General features: G+C 41.4%; 2 non-coding genes across 2 annotated transcripts; both read right to left on the bottom strand.

Moving 5' to 3' along the window:
- Positions 1 to 412: 412 nt before the first annotated feature.
- On the bottom strand, positions 413 to 520 carry LOC112787908 (small nucleolar RNA R71). Its single transcript, XR_003195293.1, has one exon. It is a non-coding gene; the product is annotated as a small nucleolar RNA R71 (small nucleolar RNA).
- A 7,861-nt stretch (positions 521 to 8,381) lies between these two features.
- LOC112787120 (small nucleolar RNA R71) lies at positions 8,382 to 8,488 on the bottom strand. Its single transcript, XR_003194551.1, has one exon. It is a non-coding gene; the product is annotated as a small nucleolar RNA R71 (small nucleolar RNA).
- Positions 8,489 to 23,777: the final 15,289 nt, after the last annotated feature.

The raw sequence follows: 23,777 nt of genomic DNA, 5'->3' as shown, positions 1-23,777 counted from the left end.
AGAAGATATGGCAGCCAAAAACAACAACAATGCCAACAATGCAAGGAAGGTGCTGGGTGACTTTACTGCACCTACTCCCGACTTCTATGGGAGAAGCATCTCTATCCCTGCCATTGGAGCAAACAACTTTGAGCTTAAGCCTCAATTAGTTTCTATGATGCAACAGAATTGCAAGTTTCATGGACTTCCATTAGAAGATCCTCATCAGTTTTTAGCTGAATTCTTGCAAATCTGTGACACTGTCAAGACCAATGGGGTTGACCCTGAGGTCTATAGACTTATGCTATTCCCTTTTGCTGTAAGAGACAGAGCTAGGATATGGTTGGATTCACAACCTAAGGAAAGCCTGAACTCTTGGGAAAAGTTAGTCAATGCCTTCTTGGCAAAGTTCTTTCCACCTCAAAAATTGAGTAAGCTTAGAGTGGAAGTCCAAACCTTCAGACAGAAGGAAGGTGAATCCCTCTATGAAGCTTGGGAAAGATACAAACAATTGATCAGAAAGTGTCCTTCTGACATGCTTTCTGAATGGAGCATCATAGGTATCTTCTATGATGGTCTGTCTGAACTGTCCAAGATGTCATTGGACAGCTCTGCTGGAGGATCTCTTCATCTGAAGAAGACGCCTGTAGAAGCTCAGGAACTCATTGAAATGGTTGCAAATAACCAATTCATATACACTTCTGAGAGGAATCCTGTGAATAATGGGACAAGTCAGAAGAAAGGAGTTCTTGAGATTGATACTCTGAATGCCATATTGGCTCAGAACAAAATATTGACTCAGCAAGTCAATATGATTTCTCAAAATCTGTCTGGAATGCAAGCTGCACCAGGCAGTACTAAGGACGCTTCATCTGAAGAAGAAGCCTACGATCCTGAGAACCCATCAATGGAAGAGGTGAATTATATGGGTGAACCCTATGGAAACACCTACAATCCTTCATGGAGAAACCATCCAAATCTCTCATGGAAGGACCAACAGAGGCCTCAACAAGGCTTCAACAACAACAATGGTGGAAGAAACAGGTTTAGCAATGGCAAGCCTTTTCCATCATCTTCTCAGCAGCAGACAGAGAACTCTAAGCAGAACCACTCTGACTTAGCAACCATGGTCTCTGATCTAATTAAAACCACTCAGAGTTTCATGACTAAAACAAGGTCCTCCATTAGAAATTTGGAGGCAGAAGTGGGTCAGCTGAGCAAGAAAGTTACTGAACTCCCTCCTAGTACTCTTCCAAGCAATACAGAAGAGAACCCAAAAGGAGAGTGCAAGGCCATAAACACAATCAACATGGCCGAATTTGGAGAGGAGGAAGAGGCAGTGATCGCCACTGAGGAAGACCTCAATGGACGTCCACTGGCCTCCAATGAGCTCCCTAATGAGGAACCATGGGAATCTGAGGATCATAATGAGATCATAGAGATTCCATTGGATTTACTTCTGCCATTCATGAGCTCTGAAGAGTATTCTTCCTCTGAAGAGGATGAAGATGTTACTGAAGAGCAAGTTGCTAAGTACCTTGGAGCAATCATGAAGCTAAATGACAAGTTATTTGGTAATGAGACTTGGGAGGATGAACCCCCTTTGCTCACCAAAGAATTGGATGACTTGACTAGGGAGAGACTACCTCAAAAGAGACAGGATCCTGGGAAGTCCTCAATACCTTGTACCATAGGCACCATGACCTTTGAGAAGGCTTTATGTGACCTAGGGTCAAGTGTAAACCTCATGCCTCTCTTTGTAATGGAGAAGCTAGGGATCCTTGAGGTACAAGCTGCAAGAATCTCACTAGAGATGGCAGACAATTCAAGAAAACAAGCTTATGGACTTGTAGAGGATGTCTTGGTAAAGGTTGGAGACCACTACATCCCTGCTGATTTCATAGTCCTTGAGACTGGGAAGTGCATGGATGAATCTATCATCCTTGGCAGACCCTTCCTAGCCACAGCAAAAGCTGTGATTAATGTTGACAGAGGAGAATTGATCATTCAAGTGAATAAAGAATCCCTTGTGTTTAAGGCTCAAGGATATCCCTCTGTAACCATGGAGAGGAAGCATGAAGAGCTTCTCTCAAAACAGAGTCAAACAGAGCCCCCACAGTCAAACTCTAACTTTGGTGTTGGGAGGCCACAACCAAACTCTAAGTTTGGTGTTGAACCCTCACATTCAAACTCTAAGTTTGGTGTTGGGAGGTTCCAACATTGCTCTGAACATCTGTGAGGCTCCATGAGAGCCCACTGTCAAGCTACTGACATTAAAGAAGCGCTTGTTGGGGGGCAACCCAATGTTATATCTATCTATTTTCTATTGTTATTTTATGTTTTCTGTAGGTTGATGATCATGTGAAGTCACAAAAACAATTGAAAAAAAGCAAAAACAGAATGAAAAATAGAGAAAAAAATAGCACACCCTGGAGGAAAAGCTTACTGGTGTTTAAACGCCAGTAAGGCTAGCAAATGGGCGTTTAACGCCCAGTCTGGCACCATTCTGGGCGTTTAACGCCAGAAAGGGGCACCAGACTGGCGTTTAATGCCAGGAATGGGCAAGGAGCTGGCGTTAAACGCCAGAATAGGCAGCAGCCCGGCGTTTAACGCCAGAATTGGCAGAGGGCGTTTTTGTACGCCACTCGGTGCAGGGATGAGCTATCCTTGACACCTCAGGATCTATGGACCCCACAGGATCCCCACCTACCCTACCACTCTCTTTCTTCTTCACCCATTCACCAATCACCTCAATACCTCTTCCCTAAAAAAACCCCTCACCTATCAAATCCCACCATTCTCTTCACCACTCACATCCATCCTTCATAAAACCCCACCTACCCCACCATCCAAATTCAAACCACTTTCCCTCCCAAACCCACCCATACTAGCCGAACCCTACACCCCTCTCAACTCCTATATAAACCCATCTTCACTCCTTCATTTTCACATGACCTCAACACTACTTCTCCCCCCTGGCCGAACCACAAAGCCTCCTCCATCTCCTCCATTTTCTTCTTCTTCTACTCTTCTCTTTCTTCTTTTGCTCGAGGACGAGAAAACCTTCTAAGTTTGGTGTGGTAAAAGCATTGCTTTTTGTTTTTCCATAACCATTTATGGCACCTAAGGCTGGAGAAACCTCTAGAAAGAGGAAAGGAAAGGCAAAAGCTTCCACCTCCGAGTCATGGGAGATGGAGAGATTCCTCTCAAGGGTGCATCAAGACCACTTCTATAAATTTGTGGCCATGAAGAAGGTGATCCCCGAGGTCCCTTTCAAACTCAAAAAGAGTGAATATCCGGAAATCCGACATGAAATCCGAAGAAGAGGTTGGGAAGTTCTTACCAATCCCATTCAACAAGTCGGGATCTTAATGGTTCAAGAGTTCTATGCCAATGCATAGATCACCAAGAACCATGATCAAAGTGTGAACCCGGACCCAAAGAATTGGCTTACAATGGTTCGGGGGAAATGCTTAGACTTTAGTCCAGAAAATGTAAGGTTGGCATTCAACTTGCCCATGATGCAAGGAGATGAACACCCCTACACTAGAAGGGTCAACTTTGATCAAAGGTTGGACCAAGCCCTCATAGACATTTGTGAAGAGGGCGCTCAATGGAAGAGAGATTTAAGAGGAAAGCCGGTTCATTTAAGAAGGCATGACCTCAAGCCCGTGGCTAGGGGATGGTTGGAGTTTATCCAACGTTCAATCATTCCCACTAACAACCGGTCCGAAGCTACTATAGACCGGGCCATCATGATTCATAGCATCATGATTGGAGAGGAAGTAGAAGTTCATGAGGTTATATCCCAAGAACTCTATAAGGTGGTAGACAAGTCCTCTACCTCGGCAAGGTTAGCCTTCCCTCATCTCATTTGTCACCTCTGTAATTCAGTTGGAATTAACAGAGAGGGAGACATCCTCATTGATGAGGACAAGCCCATCACTAAGAAAAGAATGGAGCAAACAAGAGATCCCACTAATGCACATGAGCATGAGGAAATTCCTCATCATGAAATCCCTGAGATGCCTCAAGGGATGCACTTTCCCCCACAAAACTATTGGGAGCAAATCAACACCTCCCTAGGAGAATTGAGTTCTAACATGGGACAACTAAGGGTGGAGCACCAAGAACATTCCATCCTCCTCCATGAAATTAGAGAAGATCAAAGAATCATGAGAGAGGAGCAACAAAGGCAAGGAAGAGACATTGAGGAGCTCAAGAACTCCATAAGATCTTCAAGAGGAAGAACAAGCCGCCATCACTAAGGTGGACCCGTTCTTTAATCTCCTTGTTCTTTACTTTCCTGTTTTTTGAATTTTTTATGCCTATGTTTATCTATGTTTGTGTCTTATGGTCATTAGTGTCTTAGTGTCTATGCCTTAAAGCTATGAGTGTCCTATGAATCCATCACCTTTCTTAAAAAAAAATGTTTTTAATTGAAAAAGAAAAAGAAGTGCATGAATTTCAAATTTTAAAACAGTTTAATTATCTTGATGTGGTGGCAATGCTATTGTTTTTCTGAATGAATGCTTGAACAGTGCATATTTTTTAATTTGATTGTTTATGAATGTTAAAATTGTTGGCTCTTGAAAGAATGAAAGGAAAAGGAGAAATGTTATCTGATGATCTGAAAAATCATAAAATTGATTCTTGAAGCAAGAAAAAGCAGTGAAAAGCTTGCAGAAAAAAAAGATATATGCGAAAAAAAAAAAGAAAAAGCAAGCAGAAAAAGCCAATACCCCTTTAAACCAAAAGGCAAGGGTGATAAAAAGGATCCAAGGCTTTAGGCATCAGTGGATATGAGGGCCCACAGGAATAAAATCCTGGCCTAAGCGGCTAAAACAAGCTGTCCCTAACCATGTGCTTGTGGCGTGAAGGTGTCAAGTGAAAACTTGAGACTGAGCGGTTAAAGTCGAGGTCCAAAGCAAAAAGAAAAGTGTGCTTAAGAACCCTAGACACCTCTAATTGGGGACTTTAGCAAAGCCGAGTCACAATCTAAAAAGGTTCACCCAGTTATGTGTCTGTGGCATTTATGTATCCGGTGGTAATACTGGAAAACAAAGTGCTTAGGGCCACGGCCAAGACTCATAAAGTAGCTGTGTTCAAGAATCAACATACTTAACTAGGAGAGTCAGTAACACTATCTAGATTCTGAGTTCCTATAGATGCCAATCATTCTGAACTTCAAAGGATAAAGTGAGATGCCAAAACTGTTCAGAAGCAAAAAGCTAAAAGCCCGCTCATCTAATTTATACTGATCTTCATAGATGTCTTTGGAATTCATTGTATATTCTCTTCTTTTTATCCTATTTTATTTTCAGTTGCTTGGGGACAAGCAACAATTTAATTTTGGTGTTGTGATGAGCGGATAATTTATACGCTTTTTGGCATTATTTTTAGTATATTTTTAGCATGTTTTAGTTAGTTTTTATTATATTTTTATTATTTTTTATTTAAAATTCACTTTTCTGGACTTTACTATGAGTTTATGTGTTTTTCTGTGATTTCAGGTATTTTCTGGCTGAAATTGAGGGACCTGAGCAAAAATCTGATTCAGAGGCTAAAAAGGACTGCAGATGCTGTTGGATTCTGACCTCCCTGCACTCGAAGTGGATTTTCTGGAGCTACAGAAGCCCAATTGGCACGCTCTCAATTGCGTTGGAAAGTAGACATCTTGGGCTTTCCAGAAATATATAATAGTTCATACTTTATCCGAGATTTGATGGCCCAAATTGGCGTTCAAAGTCAACTCAAGAATTCCCAGCGTTAAACGCCGGAACTGGCACCAAAGTGGGAGTTAAACGCCCAAACTGGCACAAAAGCTAGCGTTTAACTCCAGGAAAAGTCTCTACACGAAAATACTTCAATGCTCAGCCCAAGCACACACCAAGTGGGCCCGGAAGTGGATATTTACGTCATTTACTCATTTTTGTAAACCCCAAGCTACTAATTCTCTATAAATAGGACCTTTTGCTATTGTATTTAGAGAAGAGGAATCTTTGAGTAGTTCTATGCTACCTTAGATCACGTTTTGGGGCTGGCCTCATGGCCATGCCTAGACCATGTTCTTATGTATTTTCAACGGTGGAGTTTCTACACACCATAGATTAAGGTGTGGAGCTCTGCTGTACCTCGAGTATCAATGCAATTACTATTGTTCTTCTATTCAATTCAGCTTGTTCTTGTTCTAAGATATCACTTGTTCTTCAACTTGATGAATGTGATGATCCGTGACACTCATCATCATTCTCACCTATGAACGTGTGCCTGACAACCACCTCCGTTCTACCTTCGATTGAGTGTTTATCTCTTGGATTCCTTAATCAGAATCTTCGTGGTATAAGCTAGAATTGATGGCGGCATTCTTGAGAATCCGGAAGGTCTAAACCTTGTCTGTGGTATTCTGAGTAGGATTCAAGGATTGAATGACTGTGACGAGCTTCAAACTCGTGATTGTGGGGCGTTAGTGACAGACGCAAAAGAATCACTGGATTCTATTCCGACATGATCGAGAACCGACAGATGAATAGCCGTGCTGTGACAGAGTGCGTTGAACATTTTCACTGAGAAGACGGGATGTAGCCATTGACAACGGTGATGCCCAACATAAAGCTTGCCATGGAAAGGAGTAAGAAGGATTGGATAAAGACAGTAGGAAAGCAGAGAGACGGAAGGGACAAAGCATCTTCATACGCTTATCTGAAATTCTCACCAATGAATTACATAAGTATCTCTATCTTTATTTTATGTTTTATTTATCTTTTAATCATTCATCCTCCATAACCATTTGAATCCTCCTGACTGAGATTTGCAAGATGACCATAGCTTGCTTCATACCAACAATCTTCGTGGGATCGACCCTTACTCGCGTAAGGTTTATTACTTGGACGACCCAGTGCACTTGCTGGTTAGTTGTGCGAAGTTGTGATAAAGAGTTGAGATATCAATTGAGCATACCATGTTGATGGCGCCATTGATGATCACAATTTCGTGCACCAAAATACATGTGGTATAATCAGTGACCACACTTCATCTCTTCTCATGAGGAATTAGACCAAGGAATTGGCTATTGATCTGATTTAAGAGATTGAATTACCAAGGAATTGGAATTCAATCACTTAAGATTGCCAAGGAGATCAATGAATGCATTGATTGAGGAAGAGATGAAAATGAACTTGATCCGGAGAATGCAACATCTCCTAAGCCCAATGAATTCCCCATTTCTGATCTTAACCATTCTCTTTACTTTATGCCATTTACTTTCATGCTAAACTTCTCTTCCCCATTTAAGATTCTGCAACTTACTTCCCGTCATTTATTTTCTGCTATTTACTTTCCCGCCATTTAATTTCCTGCAATTCTCAACTCACTTTCTGCTTAGCTCAACTAGAACATTCTTCCAATTAAAGTTGCTTGACCAATCAATCCCTGTGGGATTCGACCTCACTCTTTTGTGAGTTATTACTTGACGACAATTCGGTATACTTGCCGAGGGAGATTTGTTAAGAGACAAGTTTCCGTGCATCAAGTTTATGGCGCCGTTGCCGGGGATTGATTTTGTATCAACAATAATTAAATTGGTGGATAACTAGATTGAGCATTTGTTTTTATTTTGTTTGATTTAAGTTCATTTGAGTAATTTACTTTCTGTTTAGCTATTTTCTTCCCTTTCCCCTACCCATTTTCTTAGTTGTTTACAATTCAGTCACTAACCCACTAACTGTTTGATATATTGCATCACTCACACTAACAGTATTTCTGTAGAAGTTACTGTCTGCACCTATCCTTCTTGCTTGTGCCTTGTTGGTTGTATGACAGGTAGAAGAAGCAGGGCTTCAACCTCCTTTGATTCTGAACCTGAGAGGACCTTCCTTAGATTAAGGAGGGAAGCAAGAGGAAAGAGAGTAATTAGTGCTATGGACGAGGAAGAGTACTTTGAATCAGACATGGAGGAGAATATGGAAAACCATCATGAAGAAGAGGCTCACAACCATGGCAGAGAAGGTCCAGCACATCAGGCTGGACAAGAGAGAAGAGTTCTGGGTTCTTACATCAACCCAAACCTAGGAAACTGTGGGAGTAGCATTCAAAGGCCAACCATACATGCCAACAACTTTGAACTAAAGCCACAGCTCATCACCCTTGTTCAGAACAATTGTTCATTCGGAGAAAGTGTCCAAGAAAACCCCAATCAACATCTAACCACCTTCCTGAGGATATGCGATACTGTGAAGTCTAATGGTGTTCATCCTGACACCTATAGACTACTTCTGTTTCCCTTCTCGCTCAAGGACAAAGCATCTAAATGGCTGGAATCCTTTCCGAAGGAGAGTTTAGCAACCTGGGAAGACGTGGTGAACAAGTTCTTGGCAAGATTCTATCCTCCTCAACGGATCAACAGGTTGAGAGCTGAGGTACAAACATTCAGGCAGCAGGATGGTGAGACTCTATATGAAGCATGGGAGAGGTTTAAAGACTTGACAAGAAGATGCCCGCCAGATATGTTTAATGAATGGGTGCAGTTGCACATTTTCTATGAAGGTCTTTCATATGAATCAAAGAAGGTAGTAGACCACTCATCCGGGGGATCTCTGAACAAGAAGAAGACCATTGAAGAAGCCATAGATGTCATTGAGAGTGTAGCAGAGAATGACTACTTCTATGCTTCTGAAAGAGGCAATACTAGAGAAGTGATGGAGCTGAACAATGTGGATGCACTGCTAGCTCAAAACAAGATGATCACTAAGCAATTAGCTGACCTCACCAAGAAGATGGAGAGGAATCAAGTAACAGCAATCACCACTTCAGCAGCAACCCAAGAAGGAGTGAATGAAGAAGCAGAGGGTGATCAGGAACAAGCCAACTACATTGGGAATTCACCTAGGCAGAATCATGACCCATACTCCAAAATGTATAATCCTGGTTGGAGGAACCACCCAAACTTTGGGTGGGAAAATCAACAAGACCAAGGCCAAGATCAGAGATGCCATAACCCCAACAACAATGCAACTCACCAACACTCCACACAGAGGTCATACCAACACCCACCCAACAACACTTCTCAACATCCATATGAAAGTCAAAATAGCCCTTCTCATCCTTCCAATCTCAACTCTCCATCATCGGAAGAAAGACTATCAAGGATTGAGACTCTACTTGAAGGCATATACAAGGAGATTCAAGATAACAAGGTGTTCAAAGAGGAGGTGCGAGCCAATATCAAGAATCAGGAAGACACCATCAAGAGGCTGGAATTTCAAGTGGGATACCTATCTGAGAAGATTCCTAAACCTACTGATAGCTTTCCAAGTGACACAGAGAAAAATCCGAGAGGTGAAGCAAAGAAAGTCAGATGGAAAGATTGCAAGATGGTTACTATAAGTGATAAGGAGACTGAGGAAGAGCCGAACAAACCATCAGAACAACCTGAAGATACATCAGCAGAAAAGTAGGAAGAGAATCATCAAGAAACCACAATTACACAGAAGGAGCTGCTGAGACTCTATGCACCCTTTCCCCAATTACTCAATGGTGGTGTAGAGAAGAGAATATACTCAAGGTTTCTTGACATATTTGCATCTCTCCATGTAAACGTACCATTCATCAAGGCCCTCCAACAAATGCCCTCATACATTAAGTACATGAAGAAGCTGCTGACCAGGAAAAGCTCACTCAAGGGAGGACAAACCATAGTGATGAATAAGGAGTGCAGTGCTCTCATTCAACCAGAGCTGCCTACAAAAAGGAAGGACCCAAGAGTTTTCACATCCCCTGTGCCATAGGAGAAACAATTTTTGATAAAGTACTCTGTGATCTGGGAGCAAGCATCAACTTAATGCCTTTATCCCTTATGAAGATGCTGCAAATCAATGAGCTGATGCCCACAGACGTAGTCATCAGGCTGGCGAACAAAACTCAAAAACAAGCAATAGGAGTGGTTGAAAACGTGCTGGTGAAGGTTGGGAACTACTTCCTTCCCACAGACTTTATCATACTATAAATGGAAGAAAGTCATCTTCACCCAATCATATTGGGAAGACCATTCTTAGCTACAGCCAGAGCGCTCATAGATGTGGAGCGAGGAGAGCTAATACTGAGGGTACATGACGAACAACTTACCTTCAATGTCTTCAAACTCTCACAAGAAGTAAGTCAAGAAGGCAAGGAACTAAGGACAGAGCATGATAGAGCAATGGTGGGAGAAACAAGCATTGAAGCACAAGCTGTACACTCAGGAATTCCTTTGGATGATGAACAAAATAATCAGCAGGTGTCACAGCTAAAGGAAACTCAAGTGGAGCCAAAATCACCAGAATCATATGGGACCAGCAATAAAATCCCCCTAGGAAAAGAGACCACAAAGAGCAGGATAACAGCAAAAGAAACAAAGAAGAATATACCAAGGAGATGGAGGAACAAAAAGATCCCTACAGAAGATTTCTCTCCAGGGGATAAAGTGATCTTAGCTTACTTCCTAGATATCCCACCTCATCTCCCCACCATCCCATCTCAGTTACCTAAGGTTTTCACCATCAACAAAGTTCTCTCCCTAGAACATGTAGAAATCATTGATGAAGCCAATGGATATAGGTTTACTGCAAGAGGGGAAGATTTGAAGCATTACCAACCACCCTGACAAAGGAAGAACGTCAAGCTAGTGACGCTAAAGAAGCACTTCATGGGAGGCAACCCATGTTTTACATGCTTTTAAAGTAGTTAATAAAGCAAGGTTCATGGATCGCAAATCAACTTTGACATATCCTTGAATAAATCCTTTTATGCAACATATAGTGAAGAACAAGTTTGGTGTTCAAGGCACACTAAGAGGACATGAATGCAACTCATAGCATGTCACTCTTAGCACCTTGAACAAATCATCTTACACCACATTGCCACAAACTAAGTTTGGTGTCACCAAGGTTGCATACATGGAAATTTAATTAGTCAGTTGGTTTGTATTTGTGAATAGCACTTAGTAGTTAACAACAAAAAAAAATTTAAAAAGTAGTTACTCTTTCTTGTCTTTTAAATTTTGCCGCCACTTCCCATAATTTTATTTTTTTTCTTTTATTTTGTAGGAGGATTGATGGGACAATTGAAGGGTTCGGCTACCACAAAAGGAGAGGACTGTACACGTGTCTCCAAGGGGATTGCATTGGAAATTGTTGCCATGCAACATTGGAAGGAGAACAAGCTTGGAAACTGAACTAACCCCATCATAAAGTTGATGATCCTTGTGCTCATCCCATGCAAAACCCCATCCGTCCATCACACAACTACCCCATCAATCCACACCTTTCATTTACTCATCATTTCCCTATATAAGTGATTCCTAGTCCGTACTTCCCTTCACATTCCAGCAACCACTTCTTCAAACTTCTCACTCTCGAAGTACAATTCTCCAAGCTACACCCTATCCAAACCCAACCGAATTCCACCACTCATCACTAACCTCAACACCTTCACTTTTCAAAAATCATTCATGGCATCATCAAGCTCCAAGAGGCAAAAGAGAAAGGAACCGGTTGAGAGCAGCCCTTTTGATGAAGGGAAATTCAAAACTGCATTCCATGAACATGAATTTAAACGGATAAAGCTCAAAAAGATATTGCCTGAGTTAACATTCCAGTTCAACGAAGATGAATGCCCACAGATTCGAGAGAAGATCGAACAAAGGGGTTGGCAAAGGCTCACGAACCCAGAAGCAAAGATAAATGCAAACCTCATCAAAGAATTCTATGCAAATGTGGTTAGAGAAGACAAAACCAAGGCCCCCACCTTCAAAAGTTACGTGAGAGGAACAGAGGTAGACTTCAGCCCCAATGCCATAACAAGGGTTCTTCAGCTGAAATCACCACATTTTGATGAGCCCAGTTATCACGTGAGAAGAAGTAATGGCCCCGACAATGATGAACTTGAAGAAATTGTGAATGATATGTGTGTTATAGGATCTGACTGGGAAAGGTATTCAGATAGAAGACCTCGGTTCATCAGGAGAGGAGACCTTATCCCGGAAGCCAAGGGATGGTTTGAACTTGTGAGGAGATCTATCCTCCCAGCTGTAAACAATTCTGAGGTCAACGTTACTCGAGCTACTATGGTACACTGCTTAGTAAAGGGTGAAGGCATCAATGTGAACGAAATTATAGCTGAGGGGATTCAAGAATCAGCCGAGAAGAATGATCCAGGTGCTAGACTTTGGTTCCCCAGCACCATCCTTAGGCTGTGTACGAAAGCCAAGGTAGTCTTCGAGGACAGCAATCCAACTTGGGTAAACCCTGGAAGGATGGTTACACTCCAGTGTATAACGTATGTGACACCCGCCCAACAACAAAGAATGCCTCAAATAGGGAGAAGAACACCACAAGAAGAACCTCACCGAGAAGAATCTCATCAAGAAGAATACCAGCAAGAAGAGTACTATGATCCAACCAACATCAACTTGAATCACATTCACGGAGCCATTGAGGAGCTAGCGAGGAGTTATATGGAGGGACAAAAACAACAACTGCACATTCAAGCCCAAAGGATGGATCGCCAAGAAGAACTGCTTTCTAATTGGATGAATCAACAAGGGGAGTGGTAGAAACAGCAAATGGAACACTACTCCCAGCTCACTCAAGCCATCAATCAAGTGACTGAAAGGCAAGAGCGTCAAGACAAACGCCTTCAATAACTCAATCAACGACAGCTAGCTCAGACGAAGGCATTCAATGAGTTCAGCGTACTGAATGAAGGACAGCAACTACATAGGGAGGAGTTCTACATAAACACTCAAGCCAAGTTGAACTATATGTCTGGTCATATGTATAATCTGCACTCTGCATTCCCCAGGTATGATGAAGTCCACAAAGAGCTAACAGAACAAGAGGAAAGGAAGGTGAAGCAGCAGAAGGAAACATTGAAAAAGAAGATGGAAGATGCTGGCTTCTGGAAAAAATTGATTGGAAAAGGAAAGGGAAGTGGGAGTTCAAGCACTCAAGAAAAACATAAAGAGGACAAACAAGAAGGAGAGCATGAGCAATCCCATGAATAAAAGGTGGTGGAGTTCCCTCATTGTCCCATCTTTCTCAAGTTTTAAATAAGGAAAATCATGTATGAAATAGAACATGCTTCCATAGTAGCTTAGGAATTTTCAATTCTGTCTTTAAGTTTTCATTACCTTTTTCATATGTGTGCTGGTCCAAGTTACATGCTACATTTTTACCTTGCTTACTTGTATGCTTGTCCTTTTTAAACTAAATAAAAAGAGATGTTATGAAAGACCAGAGTGGAGTTCAATTTGTGGAGTAAGTCCTTAAATTCGTGGGGTAGTAATCACTTAGCTAAGTTGGTTCACCAACAAGGTGGGAAGGCAACTATCTGTCATGAATCATATACTTGAAACACACTCCATGAGACTAGCTAAACATTAAGATCCCAGTAATAAAAAGGAAAAGAACAATAAGAGTTGAAAAAGACAGAAAAGTTAATAAAGAATAAGGCTAGGCACCAAGGGCTTGAAACTTGAAGGATGTGTCTGTGGTGCTCTTGTACCAAGGATCTGCTTGGATGAATAAGTTCTTAGGAGTGCTTCATCACTTGGTAACTTGGGTTAACTAACCCGGGATTATCAACTGAAAATCCACTATCAAGAGCAACCTTGCTATAGAACATTTAGTAACCCAAAGAGGTGCTGGACACCAAGACCTCAAGGAAAGAAAATAACAAACCATCTGCCTGTGGTGTGCATGTTTGGGGGAGAGAGACTTGAGGGAGTAAGTCCTTAGGGGTGTTTCAATACCTAGCACCTTGAACCAACTGGTTCGGGAATGTTGGCTGAAAGCTTATCTTAAAGAGTCGCCCCCTCACAGAACACTTAGCCTAAGGATGAAATAAACCTTGGAAAGACAAAGGGATCAATAAATAAAAGTCTCAAAGGGTGCAATCAAGTGAGTATTCCAAGGCATGATAAAGGTCTGAAAGCCAGTAAAGGAATGAACCTAAGTTGCTATGCATGAAACCCCATAAAACCAAGAACATGACTTCCACAATAATGATTCATTCATCTTGCCAAAAATGAACCTAAGTTGCTATGCATGAAACCCCACAGTGCGTTCGCGCGCGGATGCCCTTTTTCCTTGCTTTTTTTTTTAAACACAACATAGAAAAGGCTATTCTAACACATTTTTGGCAGGTGTTCAAGCTAGTAGTCAAGAGAACACACTCAAATTCAAGCACTAATTCAAAATAAAGCATTCTCTTTACTTCAACAATTTATCCATACTAAAATGAGGACATCTATCTAAACATCCTAGTTATCCAACAAGATTAACAAAGCTAGCATTCCTATGCAATCAACAGCATTAAGAAGTCACAAAATATACAAAAATCTAGAGCTACAAACAAGAAGGTATTCACAAGGAAGATCTTACTACGGTGGGGTGCCTCCCACCAAGCACTTTTCTTTAACGTCCTTAAGTTGGACGGTCCTTTGCTTAAGCTTCCTCTCCCTTTGGTGCATCCTCAAGCAGGAGCACTTCCACTGATGCCAGGACATTTTGGCCAGTTTCACTGACTTTTTCTTTATGGTTTTAAGGTAGTTTCATGCATTTTCTTAGGAAATAAGCAAATTTTGGGTAAATAATCACTTACATCTTGATTCAAGCAAACATTGTGAATTTTACATGATTTCATGAGAATTATGCATGAATTAAAGGACAAATTGAATGATGAATGTCTCATAACTTGGATTAGAGCTTTGATGCACTTTATTGCTTGATTTCAGGATAAAGGAAGCAAGGAAGAACCACGTTAGTAGCCACGTTAGTCTAGCTAACATGACCACTAACGTGGAATGAAGGCTAGCTTGCAACGTTAATGAGAAAAGTGATTGCCAATAATGCCTTCGTGAGCCATCATAGCCCACGTCAGTTGCCATGTTAACTATGTTAACGTGGAAGAGAAGTAGAACTCTAATGTTAGTGGTAAAAGTAAGTGCCACTAACGTTCCAAAAGGGGCAATTGGCCACGTTAAGAGCCACGTTAACTTAGTTAACGTGAGCTCTAACGTGGAAGAAGAAGATGATGCCAACGTTAGTGACATTCACCTTTGTCACTAACGTTGGACTAAGCCCATATTGGCTACGTTAAAAGCCACGTTAACCTAGTTAACGTGGACTCTAACGTGGAGGGAGCAAGAATCACCAACGTTAGTGACACTCACCTTTGTCACTAACGTTGGATTGAGCCACTATGAGCCACGTTAGTTGCCACATTAATTACATTAACGTGGAAGCTAACGTGGAGAAGAGGGATGATGAGACAACGTTAGTGACACTCACCTTTGTCACTAACATTGGAGATGGCTATCAATACCACGTTAGAAGTCACGTTAACCTAGTTAACATGAACTCTAATGTGGGAAGTAGGGGCGTTCTAAAGCGTTAGTGACAAAGGTAAGTGTCACTAACGCTCTCGAAGATTTGGCAAGCCTACATTAAAGGCCACGTTAACTATTCTAACGTGAACTCTAACGTAGGGAGAAAGGGGTACTCTCAACGTTATTGAAAAAGGTAAACCCCAGTAACGTTTGCGAAAGGCCAAGGGTCAACGTTAGTGGTCACGTTAGTGCCACTAACGTTGAAGTTAACGTGGACCACTTTGGGTTAGGAACGTTAGTGAAAAAGGTGATTGTCACTAACGTTCTCAACCCCACATTTTCACTTAACGTTAACACCACTAACGCCCTAAGCTAAAGTCCCTGCCTACTTCACACTTTCTCTGCAAGTAAAGTTAAGCCCACTGAAGAAGATAACTGCTTCAACTCAAGATCCAAAGGCCCATATCCAAGACTTGAAGAGCCAACTAGAAGATCAGAAGAATAGTATAAATAGGGAGAGCTTTGAACTAGAAAGGAGCTTTTGGCATTATTAGAATTACTCTCTGTATTTTACTTTCTCTGCACTTCTAGTTTAACTTTCAGAATGTACTCTCCATCTTTGCTTTCCATTCCCAGAGCTATGAACAACTAAACCCCTTTCATTGGGTTAGGGAGCTCTGTTGTAATTTGATGGATCAATAATAGTTTTCATTATTCTTCTTCTTTCTTTTCTCTTTATTTTACTAGAAAGCTTTCAATCTTTATCCAATTGAGTAGTTATCTTGGAAAAGAAGCTATTCATACTTGGATCTCTTCTGAACCTTGGAAAAGGGATGAAGAGATCATGCTAGAAATATTTTCTCATGTTGGACCAAATTAGGGTTTGGACGGATATGGTGACATATAATTCTCCCAATACTTTGATTTGGAAATACATGTGGTATAATCAGTGACCACACTTCATCTCTTCTCATGGGAAATTAGACCAAGGAATTGGCTATTGATCTAATTTGAGAGATTGAATTACCAAGGAATTGGAATTCAATCACTTAAGATTGCTAAGGAGATCAATGAATGCATTGATTGAGGAAGAGATGAAAATGAACTTGATCCGGAGAATGCAACATCTTCTAAGCCCAATGAATTCCCCATTTCTGATCTTACCCATTCTCTTTACTTTATGCCATTTACTTTCATGCTAAACTTCCCTTCCCCATTTAAGATTCTGCAATTTACTTCCCGTCATTTATTTTCTGCTATTTACTTTCCCGCCATTTAATTTCCTGCAATTCTCAACTCACTTTCTGCTTAGTTCAACTAGAACATTCTTCCAATTAAAGTTGCTTGACCAATCAATCCCTGTGGGATTCGACCTCACTCTTTTATGAGTTATTACTTGACGACAATTCAGTATACTTGTTGAGGGAGATTTCTTAAGAGACAAGTTTTCGTGCATCATCCACTTCTCTTGGTGACTTGTAGCCATGGTACTTTTTCACTCTATGTCCATTCACTTTGAAAGTTGTGTCACTTTGAGGGTCAAACAATTCTACCACTCCATAGGGCTTTATCTCCTTCACCTTAAAGGGTCCTTCGCATCTAGAACAGAGCTTACCAGGCATAAATCGCAGCCTCGAGTTGTAGAGGAGAACCTCATCACCTTCTTGAAAATCATTCTTCCGGATGTGATGATCATGAAAGGCTTTAGTTTTCTCCTTGTATATCCAGGCATTCTCATATGCCTCCATCCTCAAGCACTCGAGCTCCTCTAGTTGTAGTTTTCTGGCCACACCCTCCTTGGTGAAATCCATGTTACACTGCTTTACCTCCCAATAGGCTCTATGCTCAATTTCCACCGGAAGGTGGCATGCCTTACCATAGACGATCCGGAAGGGACTCATCCCTAATGGAGTCTTGTAGGCCGTCCTATACGCTCATATGGCATCTCCTAACCGGAAGCTCCAATCCTTCCTTTGTGGATTTACCACTTTCTCCAAGATCCTCTTAATCTCCCGGTTGGACACTTCCGCTTGCCCGTTGGTCTTTGGGTGATAAGCAGTGGCAACCTTATGCAATACCCCATAGCGCTTGAGCAGTGCTTCTACTTTCCTGTTACAAAAGTGGGATCCTTGGTCACTCACGATTACTCGTGGCGACCCATAACGGCATACAATGTGATTTCTAACAAAAGAAATGACGGTATTGGCGTCGTCAAGGCGGGTAGGTATTGCTTCTACCCACTTTGACACGTAGTCAACCGCTAACAGAATATATAGATACCCACTTGAGTTGGAAAACGGTCCCATAAAGTCAATGTCCCATACATCAAATATCTCACAGAACAACATAGGTTGCTGAGGCATCTCATCCCTTTGGGACGTGTTTCTCGACTTCTGACACTGATGGCAAGACACACAGAAACGGTTAGAATCCTTAAATAAGGTTGGTCACCGGAATCCATAATCTAACACCTTTTTAGCTGTCCTTTGTGGGCCAAAGTGGCCACCATATTCTTATGAATGGCAAGCTTCAAGAATAGGTTGAATTTTAGATTCTGGGACACATCTTCGAATTACTTGGTCCACGCTCCTCTTCCACAAGTGAGGGTTATCCCAAATGTAGTATTTGGAGTCACTCCTCAACTTGTCCCTTTGGTTTTTAGAAAAGTTGGGAGGGAAGATTTTCGCAACCAAGTAGTTCGCCATTGGGGCAAACCAAGAAAAGCTATCCGACACAGCATGCAAACTATCCAATGAGAATGAGTCATTGATCAAAAATGGGTCAAATTTTAAATTCTCAAGGCGGCTTAAATGATCCGCAACCAAGTTTTGAGACCCACTCCAGTCCCTAATCTCAATGTCGAATTCTTGCAAAAGCAAGATCCAACGTATGAGTCTAGGTTTTGACTCATTCTTTGTCAATAAGTACTTTAAAGCTGCATGATCCGTGTATACCACTATCTTGGACCCTAGCAAATAAGATCTACATTTATCTAAAGCATGAACAATAGCTATGAGTTTCTTTTCCGTAGTTGTATAGTTGGATTGTGCTGCATCCAGTGTTTTAGAAGAGTAAGCAATGACATAAGGGAGTTTACCATCGTGCTGTGCAAGCGCGGCACCTACAGCATGGTTTGACGCATCGCACATTATCTCGAATGGCAACGTCCAGTTGGGGCCTCGCACAATCGGTGCCGTGGTGAGAACTCTCCTTAGCTCTTCAAATGCATTCACACATGCACTGTCAAACTCAAAATCCATATCTTTTTGGAGTAGGCGCGACAATGGCAAAGCAATCTTGCTGAAATCTTTGATAAAGCACCTATAGAATCCTGCATGTCCCAAAAACGAGCGGACCTCCGTCACAGATGAGGGATGAGGTAAAGTGGTGATTACATCGACCTTGGCTAGGTCTACAGAAATGACTTCACTAGATACCACATGTCCTAACACTATACCTTGCCTTACCATAAAGTGATATTTTTCAAAATTCAAGATAAGGTTAGTGTCAACACATCTAGCTAAGACTTTGGCCAAGTTCTCTAAGAAACAATCAAATGAAGTTCCATAAACACTGAAGTCATCCATAAAGACTTCCAGACAATTCTCCATTAGATCGGAAAAGACACTGGTCATATACCGCTGAAAAGTAGCAGGTGCATTACATAGTCCAAATGGTATCCTTTTGTAGGCAAAGGTGCCAAAAGGGCAAGTGAATGTGGTCTTTTCTAGTTCTTCAGGAGTAATGTGAATCTGGAAGTAACCAGTGAATCCATCAAGAAAGCAATAATGGGATTTACCCGCCAAACGGTCCAACATCTGATCGATAAAGGGCAAAGGGTAGTGGTCCTTCCTTGTGGCCGCATTCAACCTTCTATAATCGATGCACACTCGCCATGCATTTTGTACTCTTTTGGTGACCACTTCACCATCATCCTTTTTAACCGCAGAGATGCCCGATTTCTTGGGAACAACCTGGACCGGGCTCACCCACTCACTGTCAGAAATTGGGTATATGATACCCACATCAAGTAGTCTAGTGACCTCTTTCTTTACCACATCAAGGATGGTCGGGTTGAGCCTCCTTTGTGATTGCCTAACCGGCCTAGCTCCCTCTTGGAGAAATATACGATGCATGCACTTGCGAGGGTCAATCCCCACAATATCGGCTAGGCTCCAACCGATTGCCTTCTTGTACTTTCTTAGAACATCTAGGAGCTTCTCTTCTTCTTCACTAGAAAGCTCATTAGCAATAATGACCGGAAACTGTTGGTTGTCCTCTAAGAAAGCATACTTCAAGTGAGATGGAAGAGGCTTCAGTTCACTCTTTGCCTCAAGCTTAGCTTCCTTTTCATCAAGCTCACGGAGTTTATTCTCAACAACTTTCTCATGTTTATCCTCTTGGTCATCCGTCTCTTCAACAATAGGGTAGCATAGCTTGTTATGGTCGTCTTCTTGCATTTCCGCTACCACTTCATCGATTACATCACATCGAAGAATGGAATGCTCTTCAGAAGGATGCTTCATGGCTTCTTCCAAATTGAACTTGATAGTTTTGTCTCCAATCTCAAAGGAATATGTGCCGGTGAAGGCATCTAACTTGAATTTAGAGATCTTGAGGAAGGGTCAACCAAGTAGAACGGAGGATGAGCTTTTATTTTCTATTGGAGGCATTTCAAGGATGTAAAAGTCAACCGGAAAGACCAAGTCCTTGATTGCCACAAGTACACCTTCTGCTATTCCCATCACAGTGATCACACTCTTATCGGCTAAGGCAAACTTCGTCGCTGACTTCTTTAATGGAGCTAAATTCAACCGCACAAAGATATAAAGTGGTATGATGCTTGTGCAAGCTCCTAGATCACACATACAGTTATGAAAAGTGCGCCCACCAATACAACAAGACACCAAACAACGTCTAGGGTCACCACATTTCTTTGGAATAGGTTCCATCAAGGAAGAAATTGAACTACCCAAGGATAATGTCTCCAACTCTCCTATCCTATCCTTGTGTGTACACAAGACTTTCAGAAATTTTGCATACTTCGAAATTTGTTGGATAGCATCAAGAAGCAGTATGGTTACCTAAACTTTCTTGAACACTTGAAGCATGTTCAAATCAAATTCCGGGGTCTTCTTTGCTTTCTTCACCAAGGAAGGGAATGGGATAGGAATGGACTCATCCACTATAGCTTTCCTCTTGGGTTCCTTAAGGCTTACTCCTTCTTCATCATGCCTTTTGTCTACCTCCCCCTCTTCATGTGGAGCTTCAACGACCACCTATTCTTCATGAATGTCTTCCATGACCCTAGGAGGTATCTCCTCCAATGTAGTCCCCGACCGTAGAGTGATGGCGTTGAGACCGCCCTTGGGATATGGTTGGGGTTGGAAAGGAAGGCTAGAAGAGCTTGAGGGTTGGTTGATGTTGTTGGAGGAAGACATGGACATCTTCAAAATCATGCCGGTAAGATTGGCCAATTGAGCGCCCATGGTATCAAATTGAGCCTTGTAGCTCTTGTCCCGTTTCTCCATAGCGGCTCCAAGCTCATCAAATTGATTGGTGAAAGATGAAGAGGATTGGTTGGATTGTTGTCTATGGTGTGGTGCTTGGTATTTAGTGTAGTTATTTTGGTTTTGGTTGTGGTGATTTTGGTTGGCTTGGTGGTTGTTGTTGTTATGGTGGTATTGAGATGAAGATTGGTTGTTGTTGTAGTGAGAAGAAGAGTTGTTTTATCTTTGGTTTTGATTGCTTCCTTGTGCATTATCTCTCCACCCTTGATTTTGATTACTACCATGAGAGTAGTTGTTTTGTCCTTGAGAATGATAGGGCGGACGGTTGTTATAGTTCACATTGGCCACGACAAGGGCATGCTCCTCTTGAATTTGATGGCATTGATCGGTGTAATGTGTGGTGCTAGAGCACAAACCACAAATTATAGGAAGGCCTTCAAGTTGAGAAACTTGAGGAGGGGCTTGGATGGCTTGGATGGAGTAGTATTCCTTTTGATCCTTTTGTATTTGCGTGAGGATAGTGGTCATGTCCCCAAGCGCCTTGGTTAAGCTTGCTTCGGAAGGGGATGGTTCTACCACACCCTTGAGAGGATTACTTCTCACTCTTACATGTTGTGTAGCCTCGGCAACATTATTTATCAATTTCCAAGCTTCTCCTTCCATCTTGTTCTTTGAAAGGGAACCGCCACTAGAAGTAGTGAGCAATCTTCTATCTTTCGCACAAAGACCTTGGGTGAAGTAACTCATGAGCAAGTGAGTGTTCAATCCATGGTGTGCGCAAGATTCCAATAGCCTCTTGAACCGAGTCCAATACTCATACAAACTCTCTTGGTCCTTTTGCATTATACCTGAAATCTCCTTCCGGATGTAGTCGGTCTTCTCCGGTGGGAAGAATTTATCTAGAAACTCTCTTCTCAAAAAATCCCAATTGGTCATAATCTCATCCGGTTGTGAATAAAACCACATCTTTGCTTGTCCTTCAAGAGATAAAGGGAAGGCAAAAACCATAATAGCCAACTCATCAGCTCCATGCCTTCGAGCCATAGAACAAGCAACTTGAAAATCTCTTAGATGTCGGATGGGGTCTTGACCCAGCAACCTATGATACTTAAGAAGTAGATTTATCAAGCTACTCTTCAACTCAAAGTTTGGATAAAGGTTAGGATACCTTGCTTGCAAAGGTTGAAGTATGATATCCGGAGCTCCCTGCTCATGCAAAGTGATCCGTCGTGGCTCCGCCATGTATGGCTCACCTGTAGGATGCAAAGATGTATTAGTAGTGCCAACAGAAGAATAGGAAGTAGCGGACTCCAAGTCACTCTCGGTGCCATCTAGTGATTCGGTATGTTCCTCAAGAGAGGTCGAAGAACTAGCCGTATAATCCAACCGCCGTCTAGCTTGCCGAGTGTGTAACAAGGTTCTTTTAATCTCAGGGTCAAACTCGGCTAAGCTAGAATTCGGTTGAGACCGAGCCATCAAACTTGGGAGTCATAGCACACATGCAAAAAAAATCTAAACTATAGCTAAGTATTAAAAGAAAGTAAACTATCTACAATATTCACATATTCACATAACCAATATCAAGGCATATGTTGCAACCATTCCCCGGCAACGGCACCAAAAATTTGATGGACCCGAATTTTGATAGATGAGATTTGTCGTGTCGGTTTATAATTTCTCTTATAGAAATAAGAACTTCATTGTAAGCATAGCTCCAAATCAACAAATAATTCTCACATCAAAAATTTGGTTGTCACAAATAACAAACCTCAAATAAGAATTAACTGAAGTATTTAGACTCTGGGTCATCTCAAGGAATTGCAATGAAATGCTCAATTATTGGCTATGAGGATGCAAGGGGTTTGATTTTATATTTTTGCAAGAAAAGTATATGGCAAGAAAAATTAAATGACAAGAAAGTAAAATGACAAAAAACTAATGAAATAAAAGAAAAGTACTCTTGACTAGACATAGGTAATTGAGATCACCATCCTGTCTACAAACCATATATTGATAATTATAAGAGGCCAACCTATTAAGTCTACCTCCAAAAGCTTTAAGTACGTAATATCTACTCCTAAGCTTGAAGTACATCAAATAGGCTTGATCACATCAACCCATAAGTCCCAACCTATCTACTAATTAGATTAGTAGTGGGTTAGTGTCAATGGATATCAAATTGATTACCAAGGATTCTCAAATCACCAATTCATTGAGACCCAATGACTCAAGGTCACTCAATTCCCTTAGCCTAGGCCAAGAGTCAAGAAAACTACTCAAAAACTAGAGAAAATATTTTATCAAAAACCTAATATGTAAGGAAAGTAAACATCATAAAATACAAGAATTAAATGAAACCCATAACTAACATAAGCAAGAAATCAACAATAACAATGAAGATAAACATAGAAGAGCATGGAAACATAAAATTGCATTAAAGAAAATTAAGATCCAACAATTGTTCATAAACATAAAATAGAGTAAAACAAGAAATTAACAAGAGAAACTAAGATTGACACAATAGAACACCAAAATATAATGAGAACTAAAATCAAAACAAGAATTGAAAGAGAGAATTGAGAGTGATTAACCTAACTTTACCCTAATTTCTATCCTAAATCTAGAGAGAGGAGAGAGCCTCTCTCTCTAGAATTCTACCTAAAACATGATGAAAACTAAACTATGACTACTTGGTTCATTCCCCCTTCAATCCTTGGGTTCAATAGCATCAGAAATGAGTTGGATTGGGCCCAAAATGAGCTAAAAATCGACCCCAACGAGTTGCCCAAAGTGGACCCACGCTACTCCATCGGCGCGCACGCGTACCTTGTGCGTGTGCGTCCTTAGACATCAGGCAACTATCGCAATTTTATATAATTTTGAAGCCCCGGATGTTAGCTTTCCAACGCAACTGAAACTACCTC

The sequence above is a fragment of the Arachis hypogaea genome, chromosome 20 (assembly GCF_003086295.3).
Source record: "Arachis hypogaea cultivar Tifrunner chromosome 20, arahy.Tifrunner.gnm2.J5K5, whole genome shotgun sequence".
In the NCBI taxonomy this organism is placed as follows: domain Eukaryota; kingdom Viridiplantae; phylum Streptophyta; class Magnoliopsida; order Fabales; family Fabaceae; genus Arachis; species Arachis hypogaea.
The sequence above is the reverse complement of the archived record's forward strand: the minus strand, read 5'-3'. Positions and strand labels throughout refer to the sequence as shown.